Raw genomic sequence first — 14,367 nt, 5'->3', positions numbered from 1 at the left:
TGTATGCTATGCTTGAGCTATAACTATGTCTAAAGGTAGAATTCCTAGACTAGAAAATGTTAGAGTATAATGTGATATGCCTAGAAGGATTATGTTTAGGCTAATGATATTATGCTATTATGAGCTAATGTTATGGAAATTATGATGCTATGATGAACATATACATGATAAATATGTCTAGAAATGTTATGTCTAGACTAGTGGATGCCATTAAAGTTATGTGAATTGCCTAGAAGGATTACCCTAGGCTAAGTGATTGATATGCTCATGAGTATGTTATAAATATGAGAATCAAGGCATGATGACTAATGATTGAATATGTATGATGACAAGCAATATGAATAATGAGTTATGTTGAGTAATATGTTCAATCCATCGATGATTCCGAGTGATGATATGATGTGAGATATGTATGTTCCGTCCGTGGAAGATTTCTAGACGATCGATATTATGAGGTTGAGTGTGTCCATATCCTCGTGACTGTGTATGTTACCGATAGGGTGTGAAACTCCACCCTAATGTGGGATTTGCTAAGTTAAAATTCCTTAAATGAGCAAGTTAAATTATGTTTCGAAAACTTGAAATTTTTTTTTTGGTGAATGGAAAATTTCATGGTGTAAAGTTTTGAGATGATTTTTTTTTTTTGTTATTGGTTTGTTAAAAGGTAAGTTTGGATGCTACAAAAATTCATGTTTTGATGGATTAAGAATATTTGCAAAGTTTAGTGTTAAAAAGAGTTCAATTGGATATGTTTCTAAGGTTTATTATTGTTTTCTAGACTCAATCTATCGATAGATGTTCTTTATCTATCGATTGATACAACTCAGAAAGAGTTTATCAGAGTTGTACTGAAGAACATCTGTGGACAGATAAGCAGATCTATCCATAGATGGCTAAATCTATCGATAGATGAAGCTTTCATAAAAGGTTTGAAAGCTCATCTATCGATAGATGAAGCTTTCATAAAAGGTTTGAAAGCTCATCTATCGATAGATGAAGCTTTCATAAAAGGTTTCAAAGCTCATCTCTCGATAGATAGTCCCGATCTATTGATAGATGATACCGTATTCATAAAAATAAAAGGGTAAAAATGTATTTTCACTTCCTAAACTATAAATATGATCCAAAACTGGAGGGTTTCTCAAGCCTCAACCATTTTTTGAAAGGTAAAACCTCTCTAAAACCCTTTCAACCCATTTTTAATGAAAAATCATTGCTTTTAATGATTTTGATCTTAGTTTTGAAGTTTAAAGCTAAAAATGACATTGTTAAGTTATAAAACCTTTAAAGCTCACATTTTAATGCTGGAAATTTATTTTCTTCCCTAAAATTTCTATTAAGGATTAAAGCTAAGGTTTTTGTGATTTCCTCCAACATATAAGCTCATATAAGGTAAGTTTAAAAGATTTTTGCATTTCTAGTTTAGTCTAGAGAGAGAAAGTAGTTATAGTCAAAACCGAATAGATTTTGAAAGTTACTAGATTAATTATTTCAAATTTATTAGTTTAGAAATTGATTGTTATGAATATTGTGTGGTAGGAACGCTTGAAAACACCCCGGATTACACGAGATTAGAGTTGTAATCGAGCTTCCTATAAGGTGAATGGATACACCACTTTCAAAACTATGTTGATATGTAAAGTTGAAGCATGATTTGAGGATTATTGGTGAATATGATTTTCTATAAATATTTATGAACTAAAAATTTATTTGTGAATGAGGAAAATATTTTAAAAATCCGTTTTCAACCTACTATGTATGTAAATATGATATTATGTATTAGTTTTCAACAAGGGAGACAAGCACCTTATGTTTGAGTCCACTTGATTACTTCAGTCTTTGGACTAATGTGGGTACGAGATATGATTTATGATTAATGCATGAATGTATGAGGTGTACGCTAGATATGTTGAGGCATGAAATGTGTGATGGCATGTATGATGATTTTCATCTAAGGTATTATGGTTATGTATATGATTTGTTATCCATAAACTATAAGAAATGTTTATGGAAGCATGATAAATGTTATAAGATTTTGTATGTAATGCATGTTATACATATGGTATGATGAAAGAGTAGGCATGACGAAATTCCATGAGATGTGTATATGATGTGAAATTCCATATACCTTATGATATGAGTAAGTATGTATGTGATGGACATTCCACATACTAAATGCTATGAGCATAAGAGTTTAACAAGTGCGATTGATTCCACTCACACGGGGTGTAGTGATGACTTCACTCCTATGATGCATCATAAATGCCTAACGTGCAATGGGGTTGTACATTGCTGGCCCAAGGTTGATGGGGGTTGTACCAACACAATGTGTGAGTTTAATGTTAATGAAATGATTATGATTGGTATCTTTATGATATGTTGCATGTTAAGTTCGTTTTGATAATGTCTATGATCTATACTCTACGTTGGCATGAATATGTGATTAGAGGAATGAAATGAGCCATAAAGATTGTCCCAAGATGTAAAGGGACTTAAGGAATCGCAAAAGTACACAATTTTGTCAAGATAATAGAGGTTCAAAAGCTATCCATCAATACATGTAGAACACTATCGACATATAGCATACAAAATGAAACAGGAAAATTCTGCTTCAAATCTATTGATATATGTTTGTCATCTATCAATAGATGAGTTTCAGAACTGTATGTATTGGATTGTTTGAAAACTTTTCAAAGGTAAAAATGTTTTCCAGCGATTATTCACACTTGTTTACATCATATATGTATTTAAATGTGTTTAAATGCCATGTTTCATGAAATTAAAGTTTAAATTGATTATAAATGGCATGAGGTTAAAAATGCATGTTTATGAAATACTTTTATCCCCTAGCTTGTCCACTTCCCATAACCACTCACGAAGTCTTTGTGACTCACATGTTATTTTCCCCAATTATTTTGTTACAGATTAATGATAGCATTCTGATAGCAGCAAGTGTTACGGATAACAGTGTTCGGTCTTCACTCCTTGGTAGGTATCACTTTCGCTAACAAGTCGGTCTTTACTTTATGTTTATATGTTTACAAACTATAAATATGTTTATGTTGATATTTCCAATGTTGGGCATCTTACATTGATAAATGTATGTATGAGATTATAACGGTGGCTTTAAAGACTTTATAGACACCTAAGGGTGCTGATGATGTTTAATGTTTATGTTATCGTGCACTATGACAATGGCACTTGTTGTTTTATATATATATATATATATCAAATGCTTAAGATTACACAACTAAGTCGAGAAATTCCTTAATTGTATAATGAGTATTATGAATGCATGCATGATGATTTTGTATGTACATGGATGTTATAAAACGCTTTCACATAAAATGATGAATGTTTAATGATGTTATGGTAAGAGGGTTGCTTGGGCCTAATGGGTTATGCTCTTCTGGGTCCATGCACTGGTCACAATCCCTCCAAGAAATAGGATGTGACATAAGGATGGTTGTTTCATCCAGTTTGTGATCCCCGCTTGTTGTGCAACGATGATTTATAATGCTAGTAGGGATGGTGACAAATAAGGATGGTGGTTTCGTCCCACTTATGATTCCCATCTGCTGTGGAATGACGATTTATGATGCCTATAAGGATGGTGGTTAGTAGGGATGGTGGTTTTGTCCCATTTGTGATTCCCGCCTGTAGCATTATAATGCCATCCGTTGAGGTTATTCTGGATGATGATTATAAACTCCATCATTTGTTGCCGCAATGGGATGCGACAAGATTCCATCGTTTGCTCAGCAATAGGGCGTGACTAGACTCCATCATTTGTCATGGCAATGGGGTGTGACATGACTCCATCATTTGCTGCAGCAATGGGGCGTGACATGATATTGTATGTTGTCCATCGGTTGGCCACTGCACATGACTATGCTATGTCAAGGGAAAACCACTTTATAATATGATGTTATGACCATGTAGTGGCATGCCTTAGGACTTGAAATGTGAATTATGTTATATGATGTTATGAAATGATGATTAATACAAAGGCTTGAGGTAAGAGCCATATGTAATTGATATATGATTATGATGTGCTGCATGCTCAAGGAGCTTATGATTTAGCGTTGAGGTGAGTTTTTTAAGGTATGTGTACTAAACCACATATGTAGACGACCATATGGTAGGCAAATTCATACAATTGCTAGTCCTCAAGCAAAAGAAAATAAAGAAAAGAAAATTGAACATAAAAATACTCGAACTAGAGATAGAATTAACAAATCATGATTTCCCAATTTTTCCTTCAGAAATTATCCCAATTCCAACTTAAGGTAAAATACAGCTAATCATTAAAGTCATGCATCAATTCAAGTGAAAACTTATTTTTCGAATGGACTTCTTGTGTGTGTGTATAATCTTTTACAAAGAATATCATGCAATTTAGAATAGTTTATGCCAAATCTAAACATAGATTAGTACTAGAATCCCATAAGTTTGTTTTTCACCTCTCTATCCACTAACGTAGAATAACACTTATTCAAGGATCAATAGGTCTTTATTAAGCTTATAATGTAAGGCTAGGGTCAAGGTATGATAGAGGATATAATTAGGCTCAAATTCACCCGAAGCACTTAATCAATTTAGGACATATAAAGAGCTCAATTTTTTTTTATATCACCCCCAAACTTGAAGTAAACTTTCCTTTGTACAACTCACTTTATTTCTTTTCTTTTTTTTTTTTTTACAACCTCAAACTTATTTTTGACAATTATAAACTAGGTGTAATTTTTCTAACAACCATCGCCTTGTTTTTTTTTTACCTTTCTTCCTCAATTTATCTTTAAGATTAAACCATTCCCTAGAAAGATTAAAATACTTAAAGGGTGAAAGGTTCAAATTGTTGGATTTAAATAGACAGGTTAAGGCTAACAAAATTCTGTATTTACAAAGAAAAGGTAAATTAGGCTAAAAAAGGATGACTAAGGATAAATATAACAAGGTAAGCTCAAAAAGGCTCAAACGATCCAAAGATAGCATAAATCACTTCTTATCCTAAGTGTTATCTAAGATTTGGCCTCAAGAGAGAATCAAACAAATTCTAGAATTCGTGACTTCACTATACTTTTTCATCAACATAAACTCTCTCTAAATCACATAAAAATTCTAAGTAAAGGAATATAGTGCTCAAATTATTGGAAGTCACATTCTAAAATAAAACTAACACAAGAATATCACATAAAATTAAGTCATAACCATATGTTTCCCAAAAGCTAAGAATCATAAGATAATCAAAATATCATCTTAGGATAGGGAAAAATCACAAACAAGGTAAATGATAACTAATCCTAAGCGCATACTAACAATCAAAATTAAATCTAAAACTTCCACATAATATTCACCATCAGAAAAAAAAATTCACCCCCCCAAACTTAAACTAAACATTGTCCTCAATGTTAGAAAAAAATAAAAGAAAGGTAAAGAATACCCTTTTAGTGTTTGGATGAATCTAAAGACGCTCAAATCTTCCTCCTCATCTTCATTGTCATCAATACTTGTGGGAGGTACATTTTTTTTACTGTAAAAAAATTAATGTAGAAATTTAAATGAATAAAATAAAATAAAAGAGTTGCGAAAGCTTGGGTTGCCTCCCAAGAAGTGCTTGTTTATAGTCACTAGCTTGACTGTAGCACCCTTTTTTGTAGTTCTTCATCCTCGAAATATGGCCTAAGGCTCAACCCATTAACCATGAATGTGCCCGTATCCTCACTATCAATCTCAATTATTCCACAAGGATAAGCCTTTACTACTTTCAAAGGACCCCACCATCTTTCTTTGCGTTTCCATGGAAAAAGCTTGAAGTATGATCAAGAAAGCATTATTACTTGTTGTCCAATCTCGAAAGGACAATTAGATGGTGGTGGAGGATGCTCCTTTGGTGACTGCTTGGCTTTCACGGGCAGATGTGGTGGCTTAAACTCAAAGATTGGTGCTTGCTCACTTCTAAGTGGAGAAATAGGTTCACCTTTGCCTTCATCAATTAACTCTACTCTATAGCAACAATTTGTAGAGCTAGGATGTTTATTTACATTGAAAATATTAAACTCAACTACCTCTTCTCCAACTTTAAAAGTTATCTTGCCTTCCCTCACATCAATGATTGCGCCTACTTTAGCTAAGAATGGTCGTCCCAATATTAAAGGAATTTCCAAATCCTCTTCCATCTCAAGCACAATGAAGTCCACTGGACTGTAAAGATGCCCAACTTTAACCAATACATCCTCAATAGTCCTAACAAAGTACCTGATTGTTCTATTTGCTAATTGCAAAGACACTATGGTAGGTTGTATCTCGTTCAGTCTAAGTTTCTCGGCAATTGACAAAGGCATGATTGAAACACCTGCACCCAAATCACACAAAGCTTTAGTAAATTTAAATCTACCAATAGTACAAGGGATAGAAAAACTCCCTAGATCTCTAAGTTTTGGTGGAAGCTTGTTTGGAATTATTGCACTACATTCCTTAGTAAGTGCTACTGTTTCAAAATCTTTCAATTTCCTCTTCTTAGTTAAGATGTCTTTCAAGGATTTAACATAACTTGGCATGTTTTCCAAAGCTTCAGCAAAAGGGATATTTATGTGTAGCTTTTTGAAGACATTGAGAAATTTCTCAAACTATTTTTCAAGCTTTTGCTTTGTTAACCTTTGTGGGAATGGTGGCGGAAGATAATTTGCTTGAGAATTCACTTCATTTTTAGCTTGCCCATTATCTATCTTTTCAACTTCAACTTTTTTCTCAACAATTACCTTGTCATCATCTACATGCTCCTTTGAAGATTCAATTGATTTTCCACTCACCACTTCAACTTCTTTACCACTCCTAAGGGTAATTGCATTTCAATGTTCCTTACCTTTGGGATTGACTTGTGTATCACTTAGTAAGGCACCTTAGTGTCCACTGTTGATGGAATTTGAAAGCTGTCCCACTTAGTTCTCAAGATTTCTCAAAGATGCTCCATAACTCTGAATTATAACATCATTCTTTGATATATATTGCACAAGAAGTTCTTCCACTTAGGACTTCTTTTCAAGAATTAGTGGTCTAGCTTGTTGTTGAAAACCAGGAGGCATGTTGGGTTTTGGATTTGAAGGCCCTACATTGTTGTTCCATGAAAAGTTGGGGTGGTTTCTCCAACCAGGATTGTATGTATTGAAAAAATGGGTTATTCTGCTACTTGTTAAAGTTCCTCACAAATTGGACTAATGTAGAATTGTATGGACATTGATCATTTGAATGGCTATCGCCACACATTTCACAAACTACAATTTAATTAAATTAATCATTGCTTTTAATTGCTTGATCACTAATTAAATTGTTGTTGTTATCCTTAGCCATTGTCTGATTTAAAGTTACAACTTGGAAATTCTCCCTTTGATGTCTTATGAAAGTTTTTTCTATCTCAAGATCAAAAGGAACAAGATTGAAGTTGTTTATTCTTTGCATACAATGACCAAAGATATCTGCAAGCAAACAAAATCTAATGTTAAAACAAGAAAAAAAATTTGAAGTAAGATTAAATTGCTTGGTATTAATATTAGTAAAAATTCTGGAAACAAGTCCCCGACAACGGTGCCAAAAACTTGTCAGTTAAAATTCTACTGCGCAAGTATACGTATTGATTAGATAGTCTATGAGCAAGCAGAGTATCGATCCCACAAAGAATTGATCTAAAATTTTACCAAGTACTAAAATTAGAACAATTTAATCTGACCCAAACAATCAAAATTAATTGATTAACTAAATCTAATTAACCAAATTTAAACTAAAAAGAAAAATCAAATTAATAATAACTTGAGTAAAAATCAAATCAAACAAGCCTAGGATTACAATATCCCTCACACTTTATCTAAATCTTAACTCTCTTCCTTAACTTATTTCAATGGGTTAAATTGCTAACCTAGAATCCTTAACTATTTTTAAAGGTTTCCTGACTTATCTTATAAAAATATTTACTTTAACCAAAACACTATATCCCTATATGAATTGAAATTAAAATAGACCCATTAAGTTCATGCTCTAATCTAGCTACGTAAGGCCTATAGGTATATCCCTATCCTATACGCAAATCAATTAATATGATCATATGCTATCCTAAGTTTAGTCTACACTAAACTCCCTTTCTCAAGTTTGTTTAGATTCCTAAATCAATTTAATTAGTGATCAAGCAATTAAAAGAATCAAGAACAAATTGGAATAAACAATTCAAATCCCATTAAAGATAAGCAAGAAAGAGATTAAAAATTTAGATTACATATGAGTTCAATAGAAATCCTAGAAAATAGTTTAGCTGATAATATCTAACAAAAACTTCATTCAAAGAAAATTAGCCATTAATCCAAGTTAAAGAAAATAAGAAAAACACAAAAGTAGAAAGAGAAATCTAATAGTTAAAGCTTTGTGATCTTGATTCCCTTTCCAATTCTCTTACTTTCTTGCTTTGTTTTTGGCTCTTTTTCTCTAGAGAAATTGCTTGCTACCTCCTCTCTTTAAACCTCTAAAAAAGGTCCCTTAAATAGGCTCCAAATAACCTAATTTCTAAAATCCCGTCAAATTTTTATTTTTGGAAAATTGCTCAGCGTTGCAGCGCTATTTTTCCAGTGCTGTGGCACTGAGCTCTCTGGAAAATTGTCTGTGTGCTTCTTTTCATCAACACTACAACCTTGTTCTCCTAGTGCTATGGCAGTCTATCAACTTCAAACATGAGTTTCACCCTAATATGGTCCGAAATGGGCAAAGTAGTAAACATAAAAGTTTTATCCCTATCTCTTAGCTTCCAATGGATTAAGAATCATGTCAATTGGACTTTTAGATTGAAAGATATGCTCCAAATACCGCATCATGTTCAGTCCATACATACTACGGCAATGCTCCGACTTAGACAAATATTTTGACCATAATCCAATCAGAACTAGGCAAATTGATAAACATAAACATTGTATCCCATCTTCTTAGAATTCTAGTGGTCTAAGAATCACCTTATTTGGAGTTTTTTAGAGAGAGATATGGTCAAAATACCAAAACATATACGAATGAAGCCATCACCATACTTGTACTGATTTTCATCAAGTAAGCCTTTTTCATCAAATTTTCTACAAAAGCAATAAGAAAAATTAGCAATAACTACTCTTAAAGTAATTTAAAACAAAATAACATAAAATTTAACTACAATAACTTTAATTAACTACTCAACATGTAATAAAACTTAAACTAGAAAAACACCTAAAATGCTATAATTCGAACTTAAAATCTCAAAAATCTAACTACTTAAGCCCCCAAAATATGTCAAAATAACTCTATATAAAAGAGTTATCAACGATTGATTAAACTGTTAAGAGGTTGTGTTGATACGATATTAAATGAGTAAAGTGACAGTGATTATACCACCTTAATATATTAATAGACATAAGCATGCAGTGTAGCACGGCTGCCATGAGCATGACAGACCATGATTGACAAGTGATGTCCGACCTACCCCGATTATGTACTTGCATGAGATATATGATATGAATGCATGATTAAAAGATATGTGTAACAACTAACTATCCCTGCACATTTACAATTGTTTTATGCTCCCGCTCACTAAGTACTAGTGTGACTCACCACTTTAATTGTATATGTGCTGATAAACAGATAGCAAGGATTGGGTGACTTAGCGTTGTCGATGTCAAACACGTAATTTTGACAAGTTGTATGTTATCCACTGACAATGTATCTCCGTTACGTCACAATCTGAGTCATGGTTTATGTATGCTTCCACTATGTAAATAAAGTATGTTATAAAGGAAATATGATTGCATGTAGTTGTCTTATGTTATGTAATGGATGTTTAATGACTTGATAAATTAGCTAATGTATGGCTATGTGTATGTTTTGTTTAAGTCTCGAACATTATTACGAGCCGAAGGGCTAATGTTGAATGCTAAAAGATTCAAGTTTAACGAAATGATGTTGGTTACGAGGCCTTATGATTATGATATAAGTGTTTATAAGGACTTAACTATGAAGGCTTCCTTGAGTCTCACGAGCTTGCTTGCCAAGCTCGTGCGTGTCAATCATGAACCCCCGGATGTGAGTCGTGACATACATATATATATGTATGTATGTATATATGTACGTATATTTATATATATATATATATATTAAGCTATACTAAACTATATCTTGCACTCGAGCATTTGGCTCATTGGTTGGTGCATAATCCCTCTGCTTAAAGAGCAGGGTTCGAATCCCCCCTCCCCAATTATTAAAAAAAAAAAACTATATCTTTATATTTTCTGATACATATATTTTTTTCATGATACATATTTAGGGAAATACATATTTATAACAAACTAACCTTTTTATTTTATTATTATATTTTTTTTAACAAACAACCATTCACAAGAAAGGAATATTTAATTAATGCATGCTTCGTAAATATAACAAAAAAACCCAACCAAGCAATTGAATAAAAGCCCATGGAATGATACTTGCCTAGGCTCACAAGGATCCAAGAGAATGGGCTCAATAGGCTCTTTTCTCTTCCAGTAATGCTCGGTCCATAGAAATGGTCTCACCAAGACATGGGCCAAGTTGCCTATTCCCACAAGGTTTGGACCTCTCTTCCCCGCAAGGCCAAAACGGCGCTGTTTCTCACTCTTCCTTCTCAAACCCCAACTGTTTAAACCTTTGTTTCTCTTTCTCTTTTCATTTTTCTCTTACACTTTCTTTCTCTTCTTGGTGGATCTCTCTCCTCGCTCTCTAACCCTAGCTTGAAATCCCCATTATGAGATCACTGTTCACACCATCAAAGCCCCCTTTCCATTTTTGTTTCTCTCACAAACTTCTACCATAATTTTTATAAACCCTACGAATCCAAATAAAAATAAAAATAAAAAAATGTAATACCCCCAATTTTTTGTATGAACTATGTTAGATGACCCAAGCCAATTGATGAGCAAAATTGAATTTTTGGTATATATGTTTAAGAGCTTAAGGGTGTGCCTATGTCCATAGAGTAATGAATATGATATATGAGCATGTTAAGGCTCTAAATAATGTTGTGCATATGTTTGGCACATGATTGGTATAGTGCATTATTTGGCACCTTGATAAATATGATGCCTAATGCAAATATTATGTGACATAGAGCATAATGAGGATTTGAATCTAGGATATGAGTACATACTTGGATATTGAGCATTCTTGATAAGTTGAAATAAGAATGATAATTGAGGTACTTAAATTGCAAATCTTAAAGCCTGAATATGGCGAACTAAATGGTTTGAAGTCTAAGTGAGATTTTGACTTTTGATGATATATTTGGATATTTATATGTGAAGATTTCATGTTATATGAATGGTTTGAGGTTGTGGAAGAAATTTAGAATGAGTTTAAGCTTTAAAAAGGAGTAAAAGCGCAGGAGAAGTCGAATATACTGGTCCAGGATCAACTATAAGCCCCTTATAGTTGATCCTAGGAAGGAAAAATTGGTAAACATGCAAACATACTGGTCCATGATCAACTATAGAGCCTCCATAGTCAATCTTGTGAAGAAAAAGTCGAATACAAGTAGGCATATTGGTCTAGAATCAAGAATAGACCTTCCATATTCAATCTCATGAAGGGGAAAAAGGTAAAATCTACTAGTCCAGGGTCAACTACAGACTTTCCATAGTCGACCTTAAGCTGCCCAATCAGCCAAATCCAAGCTTAAAAGCCCCAAATCTGACTTTTCTTCATTTTCTCTCTTATTTCCTTCTTCTTCCACCATTTTCCCTTAATTTTACATCCTTCAAACCCATCAAATTTCATCAACAAATCTTGGATTCTAAGTGAGGAAGGAGGGAGTTTCACTTCCCAAAAAGCTTGGGTTGATTTTGGTTTTCTTTCTTTACCCATTTGAAACCCTGGGTCACAAATGAGCACTTGGAGTTATTTAGAGCAAATTTGGAGCTTGGGAAATGCTTCTAAAGGTAAGATTAAGAGTTGTTACTAATGGATTTTCAATTTAATCAATTGATAAGTTAGATTTGATTTGATCTAACTTTGATCAGAATTGCCCCTTAAGTTTGCTGAACAATTTAGAGCTAAGAATTGTGCAATCTAGCCCCTAAGGTATGGGTTTAGCTCATTATTGAAGGATTTGAGCTTATATGTTGGATTGTTAAGAATTTGGTTATTTTTATAAGAGTTGGCATTTTTTTAAAGCCAAGATTTAATTAGTTTTGTGATGTTTGATGTATCGTAAAAGGGAAACGAAGTAATTGGACTCGTTCGTGAGGTAATGGATGGTTGGAGGATAAAGATTGAAGCTTGGTTGTGGAGCACCTCCAATTTGTCACTATGAGTGGGGTTTACCTTTGAAAATGCTTGCAATGCATCACATATTGTTTAATGCACTACCGTGGCACTTGAATGATCTGTATATGCCTAAATGAGTATGCCTAAGCTAGTATATTATTAATATATGTCAATATATGTGTTTGTTTGTGACTGCTATTAGGAAGCATAAGCTATTAGACATCTAGGTGATGTATTATCTTAATGGCTGCTGGATATGTTATGACTAAGTTACCGTGATGGTTATACCATTATGTGGGAATATATTGCCCATTTGTCAATGAAATCTCGATGCATGATTTGATGTGAGAATACTCATGTATATGTGGCTATTAGGCCATGACTAATTTATAATAAGATCGTTGATGCATTTGTGACCAATGAGCCATGATTATTGAGTCCTAATTGCTTGAGTATGTGCACTGCCATGTATTTGGATAATTGATGCGAATTGTTCATGTATGTGAGGCTAAAAAGGGCCAATTAAATGATATGATATTATGATTTATGAATCATTAAGGCACTTAAAATTTGAACAAGCTTATAGATAATTGAAGCTAAGGATGTCAACGAGTAAGGTACCCACTAATTTTGAGGTACCCGAACCCGAACCCAATTAAATTATGGAATACCCGAACTCAATAATTACTCGAATATTTTTTAAATTTACTACCATAACTCGAACCCTAATTCATACTCACTACCCGAAAATTACCCAAACCCATTTAAAAAGCCGATTATGTAAAAAAATTATTAAAATACTCTTCATGGATACTCTATTACCCGAACTCAAATCCATACCCGTATCTATATATGATAATATTTTCATCCATATTTCATATAATTCACCAATAATTAAATTTATAAAAGCACATAAACAATAAAATTTAAATTTAAATAACCAAAAACAAATATCTCAAATATCAACTTAAATAATTAAAAACAAATATTCAAACAACTTAAACATTACAAGTTTAATTAACTATATGGGTTTGTCCATGAAATTAAAAACAATAACTATATTCTAAAATTATTCTAATCTTACCATTTCTTTTAGGTATATATTTTATAAGTTTATACACACAAAAGTATATATTATAAACAATAATTTTATAAGTTATAATTTGTGTAACATTAACACAAAATAGAAAGTAAACATGTTTATATTTAAAGTATATATACTAAAAGTATATATATATAATAGTAATTGTATTCTTTATAAATTAACACAATATATAAATATATGTATTAAAAGATATTACAAGTAAATTAATAATCATAGTTTTGTGACTTAATTTAATTAATAATATGGGTTTGTCTTTAATTACATAAAATTAAAAATATATATATTATTGGGTACCTAAGGGGTGGAACCTAAACCTTACCCAAACCCGATACAGGTAATAAAATTACTACCCAAACCCGATTATAGGGTACCTTAACCCTATATAACCTGGTCGGGTACCCATTGACATCCTTAATTAAAACTCGATAAATGTGATTTGTGATATGTTATGGACATACGAAAAGATAGAGACATGATGGTCTCATTGTTGATTGTGCTCTGTTCGAGGGATGAATTTTGGACGTTGACTTGACTTGACATTGAGTGATCCCATTACCCTATGACTATGTGCGTGTGCATGCAAGAATGGTGGTAAACAGGGGCTTTGGTCTACTCTGCCTGTGATTCCCACCTACAGCACTGTGATGCCACCCATCAGGAGATTACTCCAATCGATGATATGATTCTCTGCCAGCTGCTTCAGCACTACATGCATTTGATTTTTCACCCATTGCTTCGGCACATGCATGATTTGTGCTCTGCCAATGGCTTTGCCCTATGGGTGATTTGTTTCTCCACTGACTGGCCATCGTGTGTGATTTTACTATGTCGAGGGAGGACCACTCAAAGATTGTGATTTGATTTGTGTATGATATGACATAGCCTCGGATAGGCTCAAAAGAAAATGATTTGAAATTGTTATGATACCTTGGCAACTAGTTTGTGCCTTTGGATGTTTAATTTGA

General features: G+C 33.0%; 1 pseudogene; it reads right to left on the bottom strand.

Moving 5' to 3' along the window:
* Window positions 1–5,822: 5,822 nt before the first annotated feature.
* On the bottom strand, window positions 5,823–14,133 carry LOC108661574 (uncharacterized; annotated as a pseudogene).
* Window positions 14,134–14,367: the final 234 nt, after the last annotated feature.

Source organism: Theobroma cacao, chromosome 4, assembly GCF_053813885.1.
Source record: "Theobroma cacao isolate CCN51 chromosome 4, ASM5381388v1, whole genome shotgun sequence".
Taxonomy (NCBI): Eukaryota; Viridiplantae; Streptophyta; class Magnoliopsida; order Malvales; family Malvaceae; genus Theobroma; species Theobroma cacao.
This window is presented reverse-complemented; position numbering and strand designations above follow the sequence as displayed.